Raw genomic sequence first — 16,022 nt, 5'->3', positions numbered from 1 at the left:
CACACAGCAGGGGAACAGCTGACGTTACTGAACCCCAATAACACTGGAGCAAGTGTTGACTGTGCAGACGGCACTTCTGATCAGCAACTGGCGGTGTTGGAGCCCAGGGTAAATACTGAAAACAGAGAGGAGCCAGAGGCCTTATTGGAGCAAGTTTAAAATCAGTAGTAGTGTGAATGTGGACAGAGCAGGAGAAATTGCCGGGCACACAGCAGGGGAACAGCTGACGTTACTGAACCCCAATAACACTGGGGCAAGTGTTGACTGTGCAGACGGCACTTCTGAGCAGCAACTTGCGGTGTTGGAGCCCAGGCTAAATACTGAAAACAGAGAGGAGCCAGACAGAGGCCTAATTGGAGCAAGTTTAAAACCAGTAGTAGTGTGAATGTGGACAGAGCAGGAGAAATTGACGGACACACAGCAGGGGAACAGCTGACGTTACGGAACCCCAATAACACTGGAGCAAGTGTTGACTGTGCAGACGGCACTTCCGAGCAGCAACTTGCGATGTTGGAGCCCAGGGTAAATACTGAAAACAGAGAGGAGCCAGAGGCCTAATTGGAGCAAGTTTAAAATCAGTAGTAGTGTGAATGTGGACAGAGCAGGAGAAATTGCCGGGCACACAGCAGGGGATCAGCTGACGTTACTGAACCCCAATATCACTGGAGCAAGTGTTGACTGTGCAGATGGCACTTCTGAGCAGCAACTGTCGGTGTTGGAGCCCAGGGTAAATACTGAAAACAGAGAGGAGCCAGAGGCCTAATTGGAGCAAGTTTAAAATCAGTAGTAGTGTGAATGTGGACAGAGCAGGAGAAATTGCCGGGCACACAGCAGGGGAACAGCTGACGTTACTGAACCCCAATAACACTGGAGCAAGTGTTGACTGTGCAGACGGCACTTCTGAGCAGCAACTGGCGGTGTTGTAGCCCAGGCTAAATACTGAAAACAGAGAGAAGCCAGACAGAGGCCTAATTGGAGCAAGTTTAAAATCAGTAGTAGTGTGAATGTGGACAGAGTAGGAGAAATTGCCGGACACACAGCAGGGGAACAGCTGACGTTACTGAACCCCAATAACACTGGAGCAAGTGTTGACTGTGCAGACGGCACTTCTGAGCAGCAACTGGCGGTGTTGGAGCCCAGGGTAAATACTGAAAACAGAGAGGAGCCAGAGGCCTAATTGCAGCAAGTTTAAAATCAGTAGTAGTGTGAATGTGGACAGAGCAGGAGAAATTGCCGGACACACAGCAGGGAAACAGCTGACGTTACTGAACCCCAATAACACTGGAGCAAGTGTTGACTGTGCAGACGGCACTTCTGAGCAGCAACTGGCGGTGTTGGAGCCCAGGGATTACAGTTCAGGTGGTAGAAACATGAACACAACAGGAGACCTGGATACTGTTGCCAACCAATTATTTAATCTGGAAGAGGACTGGCAAATTCATGCGAGATCCAGGCCTTGTTCATTTTAAGAAAAGTAAGCTGGTCAACGTTATCGGAGGATAGTCGCATTCGACGGTCTGTTAGTACACCACCTGCGGCACTAAAGACACGATCCGATAATACACTAGCAGCAGGGCAAGCCAGCACCTCCAATGCATACTGGCTAAGCTCTGGCCATGTATCCAGCTTAGAGACCTAAAACTTGAAGGGGGAAGAGCCGTCTGGGAGTACACTGACAGGGCAAGACATGTAGTCTGTCACCATCTGACGGAAACGTTGCATCCTGCTGACTGGAGTGTCTGTGATGGTGTAGACATTTGTGGCAGGGACACAAAACTTTGCCACATTTGGGCCATACTGGTCTTGCCTTGTGCTGAGGTGCTGTTTCTGCTCCCTCTTTGTGCAGAGCTTCCTCCACTGCCTCGACGCGCTGAGCTGCTTTGTAAAGCACTAGCAGCACTGCTATCGGGTGGAATGGAGAATATGATGGAATTCACCAGTGTGTCTTGGTACTCCCGCATTTTACGCTCCCGCTTCAACGGTGTTATGAGGCTTTGTAAGTTGTCCCGGTAGCGAGGATCTAGGAGGGTGGACACACAATAATCAGCCGTGTTGAGAATGTGGGCGATGCGGCGGTCGTTTCTCAGGCACTGCAGCATGAAATCAACCATGTGCTGCAGACTGCCAACTGGCCAAGAAACGCTGTCCCCTGCTTGAGGCGTGATCTCTGCCTGCTCTGCATCACCCCACCCTCGCTCTAGATACTGACTACTAGAGCATTGTGTACCTCCCTCCTCTGGACAGATGTCTTCCTCCATTGACTCCTCCTCATCCTCCTCACAAAGTGTCCGCTGCCTAGGCCTTTGTGAGGAACCACGTTGCACAGACTGTATAGAAGCAGATGGCATTTGTGACTCCTCATCCTCCACCTCTTCCTAAACCTCCTCCCTTAGTGCTTGCAGTGTTTTTTCAAGCAGGCAGATAAGGGGGATAGTCATGCTGACTAGTGCATCATCTGCACTCGCCATCTGCGTGGAATAATCGAAGGCACGCAAAACGTGGCAAATGTCCTTCATAGAGGCCCACTCAGTGGTGGTGAAGTGTGAACGGCGCGCAGTGCGACTTGTTTGCACCTGCTGCAGCTGGTACTCCATTACTGCGGCCTGCTGCTCACACAACCTCTCCAACATATGTAACGTTGAATTCCACCTGGTCGGTAGGTCACATATGATGCGATATTCAGGAAAGCGTAATCGGCGCTGCAGAGCTGCAATGTGCGATCTTGCGATGCTGGAACGTCGCAAGTGAGCGCACTCTATGCGGACTTTGTGCAGCAGTGCATCAAGATCCGGATAGTCCCTCAAAAAACTCTGCACGACCAAGTTGAGCACATGTGCCAGACATGGGATGTGAGTGAGGTTGCCTAGGCCCAGAGCTGCCACCAGATTTCGGCCATTGTCACACACTACCATGCCTGGCTGGAGATTCGCTGGCACAAACCACACGTCGCTCTGCTGCTTGATGGCATTCCAGAGCTCCTGCACTGCGTGGCTTCGATTCCCCACATAAATTAATTTCAATATGGCCTGTTGACGTTTGGCCACGGCTTTACTCATATCGGTCGTAACAGGTAACCGTTCACGGGTCGATGTGGAGGTAGACCGTGACGGCTCCTGCAATGCTGATTCAGAGGAACTGGAGTATGAAGAGGAGTCAATGTGTACAGACTGGATTCCTGCAATCCTTGGAGTTGGCAGAACACGTACAGCGCCACTCTCAAGATCTGTACCCGGCTCCACAACATTTACCCAATGGGCAGTGAGGGAAAGGTATCGTCCCTGTCCTTGCTTACTGGTCCACGCATCAGTGGTCAGGTGGACCTTGCTACTGATGGCGTTTTGTAGCGCATGTTTAATTTTTCCCTCCACATGCTGTTGCAGGGCAGGGACGGCTTGCCTACTGAAATAAAAGCGGCTGGCCACGTTGTATTGTGGGACTGCCAATGCCATCAAGTTACGGAAGGTGTCAGTCTCCACCAGCCTGAATGATAGCATTTCAAGGGCCAGTAGTTTTGCAGTGCCAGCATTCAGAGCCTGTGCTCAGGGGTGGTTTGCCGAGTATGGGCACCTTTTCTACCATGCCTGTGCTAACGATGGCTGTAGACTGGCCTGGGAGTGTGAGGATGACAGGGAACGTGGTGCTGTGGGTGGAATGACACTGTGTCTCTGCACAACAGTGCCAGAGGTTCTTCCATGGCAATCCTGTGAGGAAGCCGAACCAGCTGTGTGTGAGCTGGAAGAATAGGCTACAACACGAGCTGAAGAGGTGGTAGGTGGCGCTGTAGGTAGGCCTAGGTATTCAGTGTGTCTTTGTAACTCCACCACGTGCTTGGTCCGCACATGTTTCCACATATTTGTGGTATTGAGGTTGCTGACACTTTTCCCTCTTTTCACTTTCTGATTACACAGTTTGCATTTGACAAAGCAAATGTCATCTGCAACTGTGTCAAAAAAGGACCAGGCACTGCAAGTCTTGGGAGCGCCCGTTTTGGGTTTTGGAAGAGGCATGCTCGTAATGGGTGCCGAAGTGGAGGCTTCAGGCAACCAAGTCTGCCCCCTCCCTCTCCCTCCTTTTTGGGCCGTTCGGGGAATCTCTTCCTCAGAGCTGCTCCCACCACCTTCCTGTACCTCATGCCATGATGGGTTAAGGACCTCATCATCTACACCACCCTCTTCAAACAACTGCTTCTCCTGGGTAGTCTCGAGAGCACAGTACGCACCAGAATGTGGCACCTGAGTCTCATCATCAGATGCGTACTGAGGTGTGCTGACCATAGGCACTGGCCCACCCGCCTCTTCAGATTCAGAGAGACAAAGCGGTTGCGCATCACTGTATACTGCCTCTTCTTCAAATTCTAGAATTCTGCTTGGCTGGCCCCCTTTTTCCAAGCCAAGAGATTCAGAGAACAGAAGTAGAGATGGCTCCTGTCCAGGGCTCTCTGACTGCCTGGGCAATTTGGCAGGTGGTGAAGAGACAGATGGGTGCTCTTCAGTGCTCAGGACCTGAGAGGATCTGGAAGTAATTGAAGTCGATGCGTTAGCTGCCATCCATCCGACAACAGCTTCAATTTGGTCCTCCCGCAGCAATGGGGTACGGCTAGCTCCTACAAAGCTGCGCATAAAGGACTGTTCCCTGGTAAAACTGGGGGATGCTGAGTCACTGGTGCCCGCAGCAGGCACAGAATCCCCACGTCCTCTCCCTGCAGAAACTCCACGCCCACGCCCACATGCCTTACTCCCTGCCTTCTTCATCTTGGTAGACTGATAAAGATAGGCAGAAAAGTACTAAGGGCTTAGTGTACTTATTCCTGAACAGCTGCTAACAGGTATAAGAAACACTAATTTTATAAAGTGTGGACTAGACTTTAATATGAGCTAATGTGGCCTACACAACTGTAAAGTGGAGTGTTTGGTGAACTTTATTTACGTTTTTTTTTTTCACAAAAAGACACTGGATGTGCCCAAAGATGTAAAACCGATAGTATCACAAACTTTTTGTAGCTATTATAATGCAGGAAGGTAACCTACAATGCAATAGATGAGGCTACAAAAAATAGGCTAATACTAATCTGGCTGGGGCTGCAGGGCACAAGGCTGCAGAAAGGCTCCTCTATCTACTCCTATATAGTGTGTTTGGAAGCAATCTAGCTGGATACGGATGGAACCACACTAATAGGAGAAATCTAGAAAAATGAGCAGCACTAATGCAAAAAAGCACAATGTATGAGGCAGTGACGCACGCTGAGCGGACTACAACCAGACGTGGCTGCAGAACACACTACAGAGTGAGCTGCACTCACACACAGAGACCTCGCAGACAGCCGTGAACATTGCAGAGAACTGTGCACTAGTGCTGCAAGGCAAAAGAAAGCTTCTCTATCTACTCCTATATAGTGTGTTTGGAACCAATGTAGCTGAATACGGATGGAACCACCACACTAATAGTAGAAATCAGGAAAAATGATCAGCACTAATGCAAAAAAGCACAATGTATGAGGCAGTGACGCACGCTGAGCGGATTACAACCGGACGTGGCTGCAGCACACACTACAGGGTGAGCTGCACTCACACACAGAGACCTCGCAGAAAGCCGTGAACAGTGCAGAGAACTGTGCACTAGCGCTGCAAGACAAAAGAAAGCTTTATAAAGTAGCCTGGGTAAAGCACAGTAAAGCAAATCGGTAGCTAAAACTGTCCCTCAGAACAGCAGCGTCCTGTCCCTAACTGAATTCACAGCAGAGTGAACCCAAAATGGCGGCGGCGGCTTTTATAGTGCATCATGACATCATTTCAGCAGCCAATCACAGCCATGCCATCAGTTAACATGCCTAACATGTCTAACATGATGTGCCCACACTTCTTAGGATCCTCATTGGCTGAATAAAATCAAACTGGCTCATGGCATTATGGGAACTTCCGATTCCAGTATTCGATATTCTAAAAGTATCGGAACTCAGTATCGGAACTCCGATACCGCGAATATCGGTCGATACCCGATATTTCAGTATCGGAATGCTCAACACTATTCCTAACAAAAAAACATTAGGGTTTCAAAATTGTGCTGATGTAAAGTAGACATGAGGGAAGTGTTATTTATTAACCATTTTGTGTGACATTTAGGGGCATAAAAATTTAAAGTTTGAAAATTGCAAAATTTTCAAAATTTTGGCCAAATTTCAGATTTTTTCAGAAATAAACGCAAGTGATATTGAAGAAATTTTACCACAATCATGGAGTAAAATATGTCACGAATAAACAATCTCAGAATCAGCGGAATCCGTTGAAGCGTTCCAGTTATTACCTCATAAAGTGACAGTGGTCAGAATTGTAAAAATTGGCCTCGTCATTAACATGCAAACATCCTTTTGGGGGTAAAGGGTTATTCCATTGCTGATCGCTGGGGGTCCCCTTGTAGTGGTCCACAATAATGCTGAGATTGGGGCTGTGAAACCTGAAGATCGAGGCTGTGCAGCCCCCATGAATGCAGCTGAGGGGAACATGTGCATTGTCTATGGGGCTGCCGGAGCACTAAGGATGGGGGATAAGTAGATATTTTGGGAATAACCCTTTAGTTTCCTGATAAGATGCGCACATAGGCACTACACAGGATAAGGAACAAGAGCTTAACGACCCTGGTCGCAGTGGACGCTGCTGCGACCAGGCCCGGCGGGTCAGGGGCCTGCCGACTCCAACAGATACTTCAACTGGATGTGCATCCTTGAACGCACATTCAGTTGAATGGTATTGAGGCACACAGTCACTTTGTGTCCGTGCAATCGGAGGCCAGCAGCTGACGGCAGCGTGCACGTAACCTGTGGCACATGGCAATGACGTCATGCGTTCTTGTCGCACCCCGAAGTCAGCTGCCGGCTTCACAACTCACGTCTCGCAGTGGGGGAGCAAAGGGAAGGTGAGTATTTATTTATATATATATTTTTTTATAATTAGTGTCCATAAAGTACATGGATGACTATGGGGTGCATTATACTTTATGGATGACTATGGGGGTTCATTATACTTTATGGATGACTGTAGGGTGTATTATACTTTATAGATGACTATGGGGGTGCATTATACTGTATGGATGACTATGGGGTGCATTATACTTTATGGATGACTATGGGATGTATTATACACTGCTCAATAAAATAAAGGGAACACTCAAATAACACATCCTAGATCTGAATGAATGAAATATTCTCATTGAATACTTTGTTCTGTACAAAGTTGAATGTGCTGACAACAAAATCACACAAAAATCATCATTGGAAATCAAATTTATTAACCAATGGAGGCCTGGATTTGGAGTCACCCCCAAAATTAAAGTGGAAAAACACACTACAGGCTGATCCAACTTTGATGTAATGTCCTTAAAACAAGTCAACATGAGGCTCAGAATTGTGTGTGGCCTCCACGTGCCTGTATGACCTCCCTACAATGACTGGGCATGCTCCTGATGAGGTTGCGGATGGTCCATTGTGGGATCTCTTCCCAAACCCGGATTAAAGCATCCGCCAACTCCTGGACCGTCTGTGGTTCAATGTGACGTTGGTGGATGGAGCGAGACATGATGTCCCAGATGTGCTCAATCGGATTCAGGTCTGGGGAACGGGCGGGCCAGTCCATAGCTTCAATGCCTTCATCTTGCAGGAACTGCTGACACACTCCAGCCACATGAGGTCTGGCATTGTCCTGCATTAGGAGGAACCCAGGGCCAACCGCACCAGAATATGGTCTCACAAGGGGTCTGAGGATCTCATCTCGGTACCTAATGGCAGTCAGGCTACCTCTGGCGAGCACATGGAGGGCTGTGCGGCCCTTCAAAGAAATGCCACCCCACACCATTACTGACCCACTGCCAAACCGGTCATGCTGAAGGATGTTGCAGGCAACAGATCGCTCTCCAGACTCTGTCACATCTGTCACATGTGCTCAGTGTGAACCTGCTTTCATCTGTGAAGAGCACAGGGCGCCAGTGGCGACTTTGTCAATCCTGGTGTTCTGTGGCAAATGCCAAGCGTCCTGCATGGTGTTGGGCTGTGAGCACAACCCCCATCTGTGGACGTCGGGCCCTCATACCACCCTCATGGAGTCGGTTTCTAACCATTTGTGCAAACACACGCACATTTGTGGCCTGCTGGAGGTCATTGTGCAGGGCTCTGGCAGTGCTCCTCCTGTTCCTCCTTGCACAAAGGCGGAGGTAGTGGTCCTGCTGCTGGGTTGTTGCCCTCCCACGGCCCCCTCCACGTCTCCTGGTGTACTGGCCTGTCTCCTGGTAGCGCCTCCAGCCTCTGGACACTACGCTGACAGACACAGCAAACCTTCTTGCCACAGCTCACATTGATGTGCCATCCTGGATGAGCTGCACTACCTGAGCAACTTCTGTGGGTTGTAGAGTCCGTCTCGTGCTACCACGAGTGTGAAAGCACAACCAACATTCAAAAGTGACCAAAACATCAGCCAGAAAGCATTGGTACTGAGATGTGGTCTGTGGTCCCCACCAGCAGAACCACTCCTTTATTGAGGGTGTCTTGATAATTGCCAATAATTTCCATCTATTGTCTATTCCATTTGCACAACAGCATGTGAAATTGATTGTCAATCAGTGTTGCTTTCTAAGTGGACAGTTTGATTTCACAGAAGTTTTATTTACTTGGAGTTATATTCTGTTGTTTAAGTGTTCCCTTTATTTTTTTGAGCAGTGTACTTTATGGATGACTATGGGGTCCATTATACTATATGGAGGGCTATGAGCTGTACAATATATTATATGAAGGATATGGGCTGTGTATTATACTAATATGGATGACTATGGGATGCATAATATTATATGGAGGTCTATGGGATGCATTATACTATATGGAGGACTGTGGACTGTGCATTATACTGTATGGAGAACTATGGGATGCATTATATTGTATGGAGGACTATTGGCTGCATTATACTGTATGGAGGACTATGGGGATGCATTATACTGTATGGAGGACTATGGGGGTGCATTATACTATATGGAGGACTATGGGGGTGCATTATACTGTATGGAGGACAATGGGATGCATTATATTGTATGGAGGACTATGGGGGATGCATTATACTGTATGGGGGACTACGGGGGTGCATTATACTGTATGGAGGACTATGGGGGTGCATTATACTGTATGGAGGACAATGGGATGCATTATATTGTATGGAGGACTATGGGGGATGCATTATACTGTATGGGGGACTACGGGGGTGCATTATACTGTATGGAGGACTATGGGGATGCATTATACTGTATGGAGGACTATGGGGGTGCATTATACTATATGGAGGACTATGGGGGTGCATTATACTGTATGGAGGACAATGGGATGCATTATATTGTATGGAGGACTATGGGGGATGCATTATACTGTATGGGGGACTACGGGGTGCATTATACTGTATGGAGGACTATGGGGATGCATTATACTGTATGGAGGACTATGGGGGTGCATTATACTGTATGGAGGACTATGGGGGTGCATTATACTGTATGGAGGACAATGGGATGCATTATATTGTATGGAGGACTATGGGGGATGCATTATACTGTATGGGGGACTACGGGGTGCATTATACTGTATGGAGGACTATGGGGATGCATTATACTGTATGGAGGACTATGGGGGTGCATTATACTGTATGGAGGACTATGGGGGTGCATTATACTGTATGGAGGACAATGGGATGCATTATATTGTATGGAGGACTATGGAGGATGCATTATACTGTATGGAGGACAATGGGGTGCATTATATTGTATGGAGGACTATGGGGGATGAATTATACTGTATGGAGGACTACAGGGGTGCATTATACTGTATGGAGGACTATGGGGGTGCCTTATACTGTATGGGGGACTATGGGGGTGCCTTATACTGTATGGGGGACTATGGGGGTGCCTTATACTGTATGGGGGACTATGGGGGTGCCTTATACTGTAAGGGGGACTATGGGGGTGCCTTATACTGTATGGGGGACTATGGGGGCGCCTTATACTGTATGGGGGACTATGGGGGTGCCTTATACTGTATGGGGGACTATGGGGGTGCCTTATACTGTATGTAGGACTATGGGGGTGCATTATACTTTCGCTATGGGGCCCCATGACTTCTATTTATGCTCCTGGTGAGAGTATAATGTTTTTTTTTCTTTCTATACATTAAAGAACAGTGGCCACTGGAGCCCATCAGACACTAGTTACACCACTGGTCCTACCAGTTAGGGGTTCCTGGCTGATGGTTGACTCCCTCTGCTCAAATGCAATCTTTGGAGTTTATTGGCCATTCTCTCATAATATATTTTTTTTTATTTACGGACACGGGAGATGCGATAATAACCAAGTTTCGCCTCGCACTGTATCGTTCACAGCGATCCTCCCCCGGACGCTGCTCGTAATGGGCTATTCTCCAGGGATTTCCAGTATCAGTCTATGACACACACCAGTCAGGCACCACCCATTGACATGAATGGAGGGGGTGCAGGGTTAGTACTTCCTGTGTGACTGGGGAGGAGCGCGGTGCGTTCACTGTGAAGAAGACACAACTTTCCAGTCTGCTCCCTGTAAGTTCGTGCGGTGCTCGTGCTGTGCTGGTCGGTGAGTGCCCGGGAGCGGGGGGCGGCGTGTGCGGAAAAGGCATGTGGGGGCGTCAGCACCGGAGACGCGGCAGGAAAAGGAGAGACAATCAGTCTGTTGTTTACCCTCCATAGCTCGTGTTTGTGTAGCTCCTGGGTGTAATAGTATCACTGGTCATCTAATACTACACACTATCTGTATATAATATACACTACACATATGTACACTATACACACACGTTACCGGTCATCTAATAATACACACTATCTGTATATAATATACACTACACATATGTACACTATACACACAGGTTACCGGTCATCTAATAATACACACTATCTGTATATAATATACACTACACATATGTACACTATACACACACGTTACCGGTCATCTAATAATACACACTATCTGTATATAATATACACTACACATATGTACACTATACACACACGTTACCGGTCATCTAATAATACACACTATCTGTATATAATATACACTACACATATGTACACTATACACACACGTTACCGGTCATCTAATAATACACACTATCTGTATATAATATACACTACACATATGTACACTATACACACAGGTTACCGGTCATCTAATAATACACACTATCTGTATATAATATACACTACACATATGTACGCTATACACACAGGTTACCGGTCATCTAATAATACACACTATCTGTATATAATATACACTACACATATGTACGCTATACACACACGTTACCGGTCATCTAATAATACACACTATCTGTATATAATATACACTACACATATGTACGCTATACACACAGGTTACCGGTCATCTAATAATACACACTATCTGTATATAATATACACTACACATATGTACGCTATACACACAGGTTACCGGTCATCTAATAATACACACTATCTGTATATAATATACACTACACTTATGTACGCTATACACACAGGTTACCGGTCATCTAATAATACACACTATCTGTATATAATATACACTACACATATGTACGCTATACACACAGGTTACCGGTCATCTAATAATACACACTATCTGTATATAATATACACTACACTTATGTACGCTATACACACAGGTTACCGGTCATCTAATAATACACACTATCTGTATATAATATACACTACACATATGTACGCTATACACACACGTTACCGGTCATCTAATAATACACACTATCTGTATATAATATACACTACACATATGTACGCTATACACACACGTTACCGGTCATCTAATAATACACACTATCTGTATATAATATACACTACACATATGTACGCTATACACACACGTTACCGGTCATCTAATAATACACACTATCTGTATATAATATACACTACACATATGTACGCTATACACACACGTTACCGGTCATCTAATAATACACACTATCTGTATATAATATACACTACACATATGTACGCTATACACACACGTTACCGGTCATCTAATAATACACACTATCTGTATATAATATACACTACACATATGTACGCTATACACACACGTTACCGGTCATCTAATAATACACACTATCTGTATATAATATACACTACACATATGTACGCTATACACACAGGTTACCGGTCATCTAATAATACACACTATCTGTATATAATATAGACAAAAAACACTGAACTAAAAAGCACGGGACACAGACCATACTATCACCTGTAGATTGGCCTGGTCTAACCTATATCGCGTGCTTTAATATATGGACCAATAGGGAATGGCAGACCATTCGGTAACAAACATGAGAAAAACGAGAACCACCGAATGATAGGTCCAATAGGGTAAAGGATGCATATAAGACTTTATTATAGTAACGGCAACACGTGGCACTACATGCAAAAGGAAAAGCCGCATTGCAGTGACCAAACACAAACAAAAATCATATAATGAAAGTAACATAGTGAGCTGCATAAATACATATAGATAGTAGTACAACAGGTATGCATATCAGACAAATGTTAAAGCTCCATTTGACATATGGTGAATACCACCTAGGAGAACAGGAACAGAGACAGACATCAAGCCATCTCATAAATATAAAGGTACATGTACATCATCATTATGACCATATCCATATCAAATGTATCTAGACGGTCAATACTTAGGTGACCAATACTTAGGTCAGTCCTGACGAAGGACTTGCTGTCCGAAACGCGCGTCTGGGTTCGCCGCACGTGCCATCCACATAAGCTGCTATAGACACAGGTATACCATTTCCTCTTTTATTGATTATATGCTGTCACCTAAGTATTGACCGTCTAGATACATTTGATATGGATATGGTCATAATGATGATGTACATGTACCTTTATATTTATGAGATGGCTTGATGTCTGTCTCTGTTCCTGTTCTCCTAGGTGGTATTCACCATATGTCAAATGGAGCTTTAACATTTGTCTGATATGCATACCTGTTGTACTACTATCTATATGTATTTATGCAGCTCACTATGTTACTTTCATTATATGATTTTTGTTTGTGTTTGGTCACTGCAATGCGGCTTTTCCTTTTGCATGTAGTGCCACGTGTTGCCGTTACTATAATAAAGTCTTATATGCATCCTTTACCCTATTGGACCTATCATTCGGTGGTTCTCGTTTTTCTCCTGTATATAATATACACTACACATATGTACGCTATACACACAGGTTACCGGTCATCTAATAATACACACTATTACATAGTTACATAGTTAGTAAAGCCGAATAAAGACTTGCGTCCATCAAGTTCGACCTGTTAGTTCTGTAATTGCTAAGGTTGATCCAGAGGAGGGCAAAAACCCCAAATGATTTGGCCAATCTTCACCTGAGGAAAAATTCCCTCCTGACTCTGAAACCAGCAGTCAGAATAAATCCCTGTATCAACCTACTATTTTATTTTTAAGTATATGCTGAAATCTGCCTGGTATCTAGAAATGCATCCAGTCCCCGCTTGAACTGGTGTAGTGAATCCGACATTACCGTCTCCTCACTCAGTGAATTCCATATTCTCACTGCTCTTACCGTAAAGAACCCCTTCCTATGCTGGTGCTGAAACCTTTTCTCTTCCAGTCTTAGTGAATGCCCTCTTGTTACCGTAATATCCCTCCTTTTGAACAAATCCCGGCCAAGGTCTCTATACTGTCCCCTAACATATTTGTACACATTTATTATGTCCCCCCTCAACCTTCTCTTTTCCAGGCTGAATAGTCCTAGTTTTGCCAACCTCTCTGGGTATTGCAGTCCCTCCATTCCCTTTATTAATTTTGTTACCCTCCTTTGTACCTTTTCAAGCTCATTTATATCCTTTCTATATATTGGGGCCCATAACTGAGCACAGTATTCCAAGTGTGGTCTGACCAGTGCTTTGTACAGTGGAAGAACAATGTTCTCCTCCTTTGCAGCTATACCTCTTCTGATACATCCCATTACCCTGTTTGCCCTTACAGCAGCGGCCTGACTTTGGGCACTCCAATTTAGTTTGCTATCAATCAAGATGCCCAAGTCCTTCTCCATCTCTGAATTCCCCAATGATTTCCCATTCAGTGAGTACTGGTGACTTCCATTTTTCCTTCCCATATGTATGACCTTACATTTCTCCTCGTTAAACCTCATTTGCCATTTAATGCTCCACCTACCCAGCTTATCGAAATCCCTCTGTAGGTCTGCACTGTCCTCTTTTGTATTAATTGTTTTACATAACTTTGTGTCATCTGCAAATATTGATATTTTACTATTTATCCCGTTGACTATGTCGTTAATATAGATATTAAATAATATTGGGCCTAGTACAGACCCCTGTGGTACCCCACTAGTGACGCTTACCCAATCTGAGTATATTCCATTTATAACCACCCTCTGCCTTCTATCCTTTAGCCAGTTAGCTACCCACTTGCAGACATTTTCCCCCAGCCCCATCATTCTCATTTTGTATACCAACCTATTATGTGGCACGCTATCGAACGCTTTTGAGAAGTCGAGATACACGACATCCACTGGTTCCCCCTGATCTACTCGAGAGCTAACCTCGTAGAAGTCAATCAGGTTTGTTTGGCAGGAGCGATTCCTCATGAATCTATGTTGGTTCGGGGTTAATAGATTATTAGCATCAAGATGCTCCATGATTGCCTCATTAATAAAGCCTTCAAAAATTTTGCCCACAACGGACGTCAGACTCACCGGCCGATAGTTTCCGGCGTCACTTTTCGCTCCCTTTTTGAATATTGGCACTACATTCGCCTGTCGCCAATCAAGTGGCACAGACCCAGTCTCAACAGAGTCCTTTAAATATAAGATATAACGGTCTGTCTATCACATTACTTAGTTCCCTTAGTACCCGTGGGTGTATGCCATCAGGTCCTGGTGATTTGTTTATTTTAATGTTACTGAGGCGTTTCTGTACCCCAGCTTGGGTTAGATTAGTCATACTTAGTGGAGGATTAAGCTTGTCACTTCTCATTTCTCCTGTTAGTTCTTTTTCCTTTGTGAAAGTTGACGAAAAAAATTTATTTAATAGATTAGCTTTATCCTCCTCTTTCTCTATGATTTTGCCTTCATCACTTTTTATCAGTCCAATATTATCCGATTTAATCCTTTTACTATTTATATACGTAAAGAACAGTTTGGGATTTGATCTACTTTCCCTAGCAATACGTCTCTCTGTTTCCTCCTTCGCTATTTTTATTTGTTTTTTGCAGGTTCTCGTTTTTTCCTTGTAACACATTAGTGCCTCCTTGCTGTTTTCCTGTTTTAATCTCTTGAATGCCTCTTTTTTGCTATTTAACGCCCCTTTTACGTTCTTATTCAACCATATTGGTTTCCTCTTATTTCTGGCCCTTTTATTCCCATACGGTATATACCTCTCGCACTGAGTATTCAGAATTCTTTTGAAGGTTTCCCATTTACTATTCGTATTCCTTTGATTAAGAACTTTGTCCCAGTCTATAAGTTGAAGGTTTTCTTTCAGCTGATCAAACTTCGCCCTCCTAAAGTTTAATGTTTTAGTTGTTCCCTTATTGATAACCCTACTGAAGGGCATTTTGAAATTGATAATATTATGATCGCTATTACCTAGGTGCCCCCCTATCTGTACCTCAGTTATTCTATCAGGCCTATTAGTGAATATTAAGTCCAACACGGCCTTCCCTCTCGTTGGTTCCTGCACTAGTTGGGAGAGATAATTATCCTTGATATTTGTCAACAACCTTTTTCCTTTCTGCGATCTACAGGTTTCTGTTTCCCAGTCAATATCCGGGTAGTTGAAGTCCCCCATTACAATCACCTCATTATGTTTTGCTACTTTGTCTATTTGTCCTAATAGCAGATTCTCATTCTCCTCTGTTATATTGGGTGGCTTATAGCAGACCCCCAGTAATATTTTATTATTATTTTTTGCCCCCTCTATCT

General features: G+C 45.0%; 1 protein-coding gene across 3 annotated transcripts in view; it reads left to right on the top strand.

Moving 5' to 3' along the window:
* Nucleotides 1-10,456: 10,456 nt before the first annotated feature.
* Nucleotides 10,457-16,022, top strand: part of TSPAN14 (tetraspanin 14) — a 98,260-nt gene continuing 92,694 nt past the window's right edge. For 2 of the 3 annotated variants that reach the window (XM_073685981.1, XM_073685979.1), the window contains exon 1: nucleotides 10,493-10,620. The gene's annotated coding sequence lies outside the window, so the exon portion shown is untranslated. Of the gene's footprint in view, nucleotides 10,621-16,022 lie in introns of all 3 variants that reach the window. The other variant, XM_073685980.1, reaches the window with a different exon arrangement.

Source organism: Phyllobates terribilis, unplaced genomic scaffold (assembly GCF_046119375.1).
Source record: "Phyllobates terribilis strain yellow unplaced genomic scaffold, ASM4611937v1 Scaffold_5__5_contigs__length_657084704, whole genome shotgun sequence".
Lineage (NCBI taxonomy): Eukaryota > Metazoa > Chordata > Amphibia > Anura > Dendrobatidae > Phyllobates > Phyllobates terribilis.
Note: the sequence above shows the minus strand (reverse complement) of the source record. Positions and strands in the feature narration are given on the sequence as shown.